The following is an 8,215-nucleotide window of genomic DNA, read 5'->3' as shown; positions in this document are numbered from 1 at the left end:
AGGAGGCATGTTGAGAAGCACCTCCTGTTCTATTCTTCCCCCCTCTGTGGTAAAAATGAGTGGTATTAATATTATTAATCCACAAAGAGACAAAAGGTAAAAGGCACAGACAATCCAACTGTATGGCAGAGCACAAAGCTTTATTCAGGGTGCTGGAGACAGGTTATAAACTCACACACTCATCCTAGGTGAGCATTAGAGCAACACGTCTGTTGTAAACAAAGTCTTGCCATTATTTATAGGACTAAAGCAGGGTATTCTTAATAAGCTGTTATCACTTCAGACTTACTAGGGGAGGTTGACCTCAGAGGAATGAAGATGTAGGGTCTGGGAACTCACCGTAGGCAGGGCTCAATCGGAGGGGTGGGATAAACCAAAGATCCTTCATTACCGCTTTAACCCTATCTGGATAAACAGTTGTTTTTCAAATTCCCTCTCCATGCAATAGGATAGCGCTAAACGAATCATCTTCTTGTTTTCAAGTAGCAGGATGCTTAACGGTCGCAACTTCTGGTCGCATGTCAGACCCGCCCACCGACTCTATACATGGTGTGATTGGTTCAGTGATTTCGGCCTGAGCCCAGCTTCCAAGTCAAACGGAGAGTTGCTAGACTGCCCCGGCAGCCAAATTAGATTTGCTGCCGCTAGGGGCGTCTAGATATCTAGCCTAACAGTAGTCATCAAACAGCTAATTACTGAACATTTTCCCACAGCGTGACTAAACGGGCCCTGTGAAAGGCCTCACAAAAATAATATGGAACAATATTGACATCTGTGCTCCTGCCTTCCCTAGAAATGAAGTCCTCATCTTTGGCGTGTTTGAGGAGACAGCCCTGGCTGCCTTCTTGGTATACTGCCCAGGCATGGATGACTACAGAATGTACCCACTCAGGTAAGTCTGACCAAAATCTGCTCTTCTGGGGCCTCATTTATAAAGACTGCGTACGCACCTTTCACCGTCAACGTCGGGATTTATAAAGAAAATCTATGCGTGAAAAGATGCGCAATTCTACGCATCCTTTGGACCGTCCGTAAAGCTTACGCAAAGTTTTTCACGCATGAAAATAAGCGACATCTAATAGTGAAATCACAAAATAAAGCTCAGAGGGCATTGAAAAGATCTTAACACTTCAACATTTCATTATGTTACTACCTTCGTGATCACTATCATTCATTCACATCACAGGCTATGAGGTTTGTAGCCAAGGCTGCCGACAAATAGGCCCAACACTAAACTGCAAACGTTTTCAGTAAATCACGTTTAGTAATATTGATATTGATGTTCCTTAATAATAGTAATATAGCCTAAATGCCTCTCCCGACAGTGCGAGGCTACTTGCACTGCCAGTCTAGAAAAGTAGGGCGTCGATATCTTGCTAACAAACAGGCAAACATAACAATCGCCGATGAAAACATAACCTCCTTGGCAGACGTAATACAGTTCATGATCATAGTGTAGCCTACCCTAATGCGAAATTCATTCGAATTAATGCAAATTAGTTTCTGTTGACTTCGGCTGACATTGACACCCACGGATACGGAGATATTGCTTTCATGAACCAAATATAAGCGCCTATAATAATAAGCGGCCATAAAACCTTCCCCCTAATTGTTTCTTACAAGTTGTATTCTATTAACGCATAGTGTTCAAGCATCGCTAAACATTACGTCTTTTCTCTCGTTTGGGCCACAGATTACTAGGCTGCAAGGTATTCCGAAACAGCTAGAAACTCATCTGACATAAAATAATTTCCCACGCATTATTATTAGCCATAAGAGTATTTGTTTCAGTAGCCTACACATATTAATACTTTGCACCTTATGCTATGGAGCACTGTAGGCCTATATATGATGAACCCAAATGGCAAAATGTACGATACGGTTATTAAGTTATTTTGATACAGGAATTATCACTCGGTAGCCTTATTTCATGGTAGGCTTCACTTGTCAAATGTGATATCGCTGTCGACCAACTTTCACTTCCTTCTTCAGATTGATGTGACGTCTCTATCATGTCAACGATAGCCAATAAAATGATCGGTATAAATGTTAGAATATTCATGAATCGTTTTGCATGGACCTTTTATGGGATATTGTGGGACGACAATGGGAGGAGTGTGGTGCTCGTGCACGCACGCACAATTCAACTCAGGTTGGTATTTATAAACAGCCGCCTGCGTAAACTTGTGCGCCGCACGGTTTTATAAATCAGAATATTTTTTTGCGTACGCAAATTGCAAGGTTTGTGCGTACGCAATGTTTTAGGGTGGAATCTACGCACACCTTTATAAATGAGGCCCCTGGACATTACAGGCAATAATTAGTTTTTCTCAGTCTTCATCAAATATTATGTTGATTCTATTGTTTTACATAATCTCTTTCTCCCATTTTTCTCTTTCTTTTTAGGCCTCACTGGTGGTTCTTCGCCTTCCCATATGCACTTCTTATCTTTATTTATGATGAAATCCGTAAGCTTATCCTGCGACGCAGCCCAGGAGGTGAGGGGAAAACTCTGTCCATCTATGTCATTAGGGATGCTCTGATCAATCGGGCGCCGATCATTACTGACCGATATTCACTCAAAATAGTTTGATTGGAGCACTGTCTTAAAACCGATCATAATGATCGGTTATAGTTTTATATATTCAATTTATCTATATATTCAATTTGATCAAGATTCCATTTATAAAAGCAGTAAAAGTGGAAATATCCAAGATGGGTAAATAAATACTTTTTATAGGCACTGTACTTAATATAAGTCGCTTTGGATAAACACATCTGCTAAATGAATACATTTAAAATGTAAATGTTATAAAATCTTGGTCCTAAAACACTTATGAGTACCTCATGATGAATAGTCGTCTGATTGGTGATGGCTGATCAGAAAGTGTGTGTTTTTTACCATCTATATGGATCTGGTGTAATTGTGTCTGAAACCATTCTTCCCCCTCGTCTCTTCTTGCAGGTTGGGTGGAAAAAGAGACCTACTACTAGAGTGCCCAGTCAGCATCACTCTGTTACAAATGTGCATGGCTGTCTTGCTGCTTGGGAACAACCTGTCTATACTTTGTATACTGTATCACATTGCACTGCTTTTTTGCAGTCTGGTTAGATGCAAACTACATTTCATTGTCTTTGTACTTGTACTCTGCACAATGACAATAAAGTTGAATCTAATCTAATCTGCTTGAAAAATATACACAATAGTGTATTTGGATAGAATTGCTTGATGTAAACTGAAATTGTGTGCCTCGTTTTTAGAAGTGACAAAAATAAAACCCAGTCAGGTCTCTAATTTTGTGTTCTTTTTCTTAATTTATTTGTTTGTTGTGTTATAATGCTTGTATGTTACTTTACATGCTTTAGCTTTATGAATATTTATTGGAGTTTTGATTACGCCACACAAGCATGGATTGTGTTAGGTGTATGCTAAACAGTAAATAATTGAGTTATCCTGAGTCCAAACAAGTGCAATTTTTACTTTTAAGTTGAAAGGGACGATGGGAATTTTGCTGATAACATCACAAAAGCATGTGGCGCTCATTCTACTGAAGTGAAGTTACAGCTGCAGTCGTGTCTTGGCTCTTGGAAAAGAGAGAGAGTGGGCATGCTAAGCAGGTTTAGAATGCCTACTCCTGCGTCCTTTATTCAATTGGAGTGTAAAAAAACACCAAAGGATGATTCTTTAGTTAATGCAGCTTCAGTCTTTATTCCAATAAAAAGCTATCATGAATGCACATGGGAGTGATGGGACATACCTCTGGGCACCGATCTTGTAGAGTGAACCTTCAAGAGTCACTCCAGAGTTTCTCAAACTCTTGGCATATATTCTTGTGATGTTCTCGTTGTGTGAATTAAAGAACAGACTGTGCATTCGTAAAATGTCGTTTACTTTACTAGGAGGTTCACAAGCATACATCCAACACCATCGGCTCTACCTAGACTGCCCTACCTACGCATGCCTGTAGGGGTCATGCTGTACGTCACTGTTTAAGAACATTACATCACTCCTTTTTTTTTTTAAAGAATAAACATCTCTGTAAACATCATCTAAGAAAGAACTCATTCACTTGCTGTGTGCTACAACATTACTGAATTGTATACAAATTGACTAATGTAAAAACAATGCTCAAACTCTCAGTTTCTTAATGTTCTTTACAAACTATATCTAACTCAGCAGTCTTTCAGGAATCATAAACATGCATTCATCTCAAGTGAACTGTAATGCAGAGTAGTTGAATACACATTCATAAGGCTATTGTAAGTGTCATTGAACCTGTTATCTAAAACATTCAGATACATAACTTTGCTTTATGTCAAAACAAGTGCAAGCAACACGTATGAACATCATTTCTCTTTTTTTTTCTTTTTTTCACATTCAACTTGGTGATTCAATGATCACTCATAGTCTTTGAGGTGCAATGGCAACCGACGATTAATCCTGGATGGATACCTTGGAGTTGCCACCACAACAGCGTCATGGACTGGATCGTTCAGATCTGTTTGAACCTCGTGGGTTCCAGCATTGATCTTCTTGAAGAAGGAAGAATTCCTAGTTATGGAATGTCCACCTTTAGTTGCTGTTACCATGGAGCCTTTGACCTCTGACACAGTGTATGGCTCACTGTTGTATGGAGGTGTGAGCTTGTTGCGCTTGGGCTGCTGGCAAAGCACTGTGTCTCCAGGGGTCAGTGTGTTCGGCTTGGCGTGACGGTGTGAATCAGAGTTGGACTTCATCTTTGCTTTCGCCGTCCTATCACGCTCTCTGATGATGTGATCAGTGCTGTTGTCGCTGGCTATGGTGAGCAGCGGGATTTTGGTGTGTATTTTACGCTGAAACATCAGCTCTGCAGGTGATGCATCTGTGGTACTGTGTGGTGTGGAGCGGTACTCACGGAGAAACGTGTTGAGTCTCTGTTTCCATGGGATGCTTTGAGTCTCTGCCACACGTATGGCCTTTCCGAGTGTGCGCATGAAGCGTTCTGCTGTAGCGTTCGCTTGGGGCCAGAGAGGTGTTATTTTGCGGTGGTGGAACCCTAGATATGCAGCAAACTGGGAAAACTGTTCACCGTTAAAAGGGGGGCCATTGTCTGTTTTCAGAACTCTGGGAATGCCAAACATGGAGAACACTTTGTCCAGGACCGGGATTACTGTACTAGCTGAGACAGACCTGACTATTTCAACAACTGGGTACCGAGTGTACTCGTCTATGATGACCAGGAGGTATTCGCCAGTCTGAAAAGGGCCATAGAAATCAGCGCATAAGTCATGCCAGGGAGCTTCTGGTAGCTCAGACATTCTCAGAGGTTCTGACTGTGTGACCAGCCTGTTGGCTTGACAGGCTAAACAGTTCTTAACAACGGATTCTGCTTTCTGGTCAATGTTAGGGAACCATACCTTTGATCTGAGCAGTGTCTTGGTCTTTACGACACCCTGATGTCCTTCATGGGCTAGCTGGAGCACTCTCTGTTCGAGGGACGCAGGGATGACAATTCTTGTGCCTCGGAGTATGAGGTCATCAGAAAGGGACACGGTGAGCTCTCCGCTGATTTGTCTGAACTTTTTCAATGTCTCTGCATGTTGTGTGTCACCTGTTACTTTGTGCCATGTGCTGTTTCTGATGTGGGCACTGACCTGCTGCAGGATCGGATCTTTGCGTGTTTCCTCCTGGATTTCCTCGAGAGTCATGGCTTTAGGTGTAGCGTGTTGAGCCACGAAGTTGACATATTCTTCTGCCACCTTCACCGCTCTTGTGTCCACACCCGTCTGTAGCTGGATGGGGTGGCGTGAGATGTAGTCGGCAGGGTTTTCTGCGCCTTTCCTGTACTCCACTCTGAGGTCGTAGGGCTGTAGCCTCAGTCCCCATCTCTCGATTCTCGCCGGTGGCTTTGAACGAGGGTTGTTCCATATGACCTCTAGAGCTTTGTGGTCTGTGACGAGAGTGAACGGGTTGCCATAGAGATACAAGTGGAAGTGTTCACAACTCCACACGATGGCCAACGCTTCTTTTTCTGTCTGTGAGTAGCGTCGCTCTACGTCACTGAGAGCACGGCTGGCGTATGCTATGGTGCGCCTCTCGCCTAATGTGTTCTTCTGGTAAAGAATAGCGCCTAGGCCAACTGGGCTGGCGTCCACCACAAGCTCTGTGACTTTACCTGGATCAAAGTACGCCATCACCGTGTTGCTGGTCAGGCTGTCCTTGATGGCCTGAAGTGCTCTAGCATGCTCTGGACCCCAGCGCCACGGTGTGTCCTTCCTGGTCAGCTCACGCAGTGGTGCTGAAATCGAAGCGAAGTCTCTGATGAAACGAGCACAGTAATTTGCCATGCCGAGCAGGCTTCGAACTTCGGTCGCCTCTTGAGGGTCGCTGGCTTCCTGTATGGCAGTAACCTTTTTGGGGTCAGCTGAGATGCCTCCAGCTGAGAAGATGAATCCGAAGAATTCAAGCTTGGGTTTGTTGAATTCACACTTTTTTTTGTTGAGCGTAAGCCCTCTGTCCCTCAGTCTCTGAAACACTGCTTTGAGGCTATCATCATGTTCTTTCTGTGTTCTACCGTACACTATGATATCATCACTTAGATTTTTAACACCTTTTATGCCTTGCAATGTTTGACAGATGGCGTTTTGGAACACCTCCGCTGCCGAAGATATGCCAAAGTTCAAACGCTTATAGCGTCTCAAGCCAAGGTGTGTGGTAAAGGTAGTGATGTACCTGCTGTCTGGGTGGAGCTCGAGCTGATGGTATCCGGCTGTCAGGTCAAGCTTAGAGAAGACCGTAGCTCCATTCAATTCGTGGATTACATCATCCATGGTGGGGGTGATGTGTCGTTCACGTTGGATGGCGACGTTCGCCTGTCTCATGTCGACGCAGACTCTCACCTTGTTCGGGTCCTTTGGCTTGGGTGGTGTGACGATCGGGGAAACCCATGGCGTAGGGCCTGTGACCATCTCGATAATGTCTTCCTCCTCAAGCTTTCTCAGCTCCTCTTCCACCTTTTGCCTGACATGGAAGGGAACTCTCCTATGCGGCTGACAAGTCGGCTGAATGTCTTTGTTGATGTGGAGTTTCACTTGAAAGTCTTTCAGCTTTCCAATGCCTTGGAATAATTCCGGGTATGTCTCCATTAGCTCATTTGCTACTGTGCTGACTGTTGGAGAGGACACGGAGCTCACAACTTTGATGAGGCCCAGGTCATCAGCGGTGTTGTAGCCTAACAAGGTGCAGCTATCACCCTTCATTACATAGAACTTCGCCACAGTCTTTTTGTGTTCAGTCTCTGTGCTACATGTGAACACACCATTTATGGGAAGTGGCTTAGTGCTGCCATACGAAAATATTTTAATGTCAGCTGGGCTGAGCTGTGGACTTGGTCTCAGGGTACTGAGAACAGCTTCACTAATAATGTTCACTGCAGCCCCTGAGTCAATCAGTGCAGATATCCTTACCCCATTGAGCCTGATGTGTGTCCGTGGCTGTTTGGAGTTGTCATCGCTGCTGGCAGCAAACACATAGGCTTCATCGTGTTCATCGCTGCTGGAGTGGACGTCGTCTGTGTTGGTGCTTGTGACGTTGTACACCTTATTGTGCTTTTCCTGGCGTCCAGCGCTGTCTCTGTAGTCTCTGCGTTTAGTGTCAACAGCTTTTCTTGGTTGTCTTTGAGTTGACCTGCACTGCTTTGCAAAATGATTAAGCTTGCCACACGCTTTACAGTCCTTTCCTTTCGCAGGGCAGTCGCCATTGTGTGGGTACTGTCCTCCGCAATTTCGGCACTGGCTGTTGGGCATGGCTCTCTCGGCGCGTCGGCTGAAAGCTGCTCGCCCCTTCTGGTGCACTGCATTCACTGACGCAGCGTTCTCCTCCATGCCTGCGGCTTGCTGCTCAGACAGTTCCATTCCTCTCCCGTAGTCTAACAGGTCATCTAGGCTAGCTCCTGACTCTCTGAGAGCTCTCCTGCGCAGTCTGGCTGAACTGCAGCTCTGAATAACTTGTGCCTTAATTTCGTTATCGACGTCGGCAAACTCACAGTTTTTTGCTAATATGCGCAGCCTGGTGCTATACGAGTCTAAATTCTCGTCTGGCTGCTGCACTGCCTTTCTGAACATGTAGATTTGATATTGCACGTTCTTTTTAGGTTCGAAGTATGTGCTGAGCTTCGTCTTAACATCTCCGAATTTGTCCTGATTGGCAGCTAACGTGTCATAGATATCATGCACA

The sequence above is a fragment of the Sardina pilchardus genome, chromosome 17 (genome assembly GCF_963854185.1).
Source record: "Sardina pilchardus chromosome 17, fSarPil1.1, whole genome shotgun sequence".
In the NCBI taxonomy this organism is placed as follows: Eukaryota; Metazoa; Chordata; class Actinopteri; order Clupeiformes; family Clupeidae; genus Sardina; species Sardina pilchardus.
The sequence above is the reverse complement of the archived record's forward strand: the minus strand, read 5'-3'. Positions refer to the sequence as shown.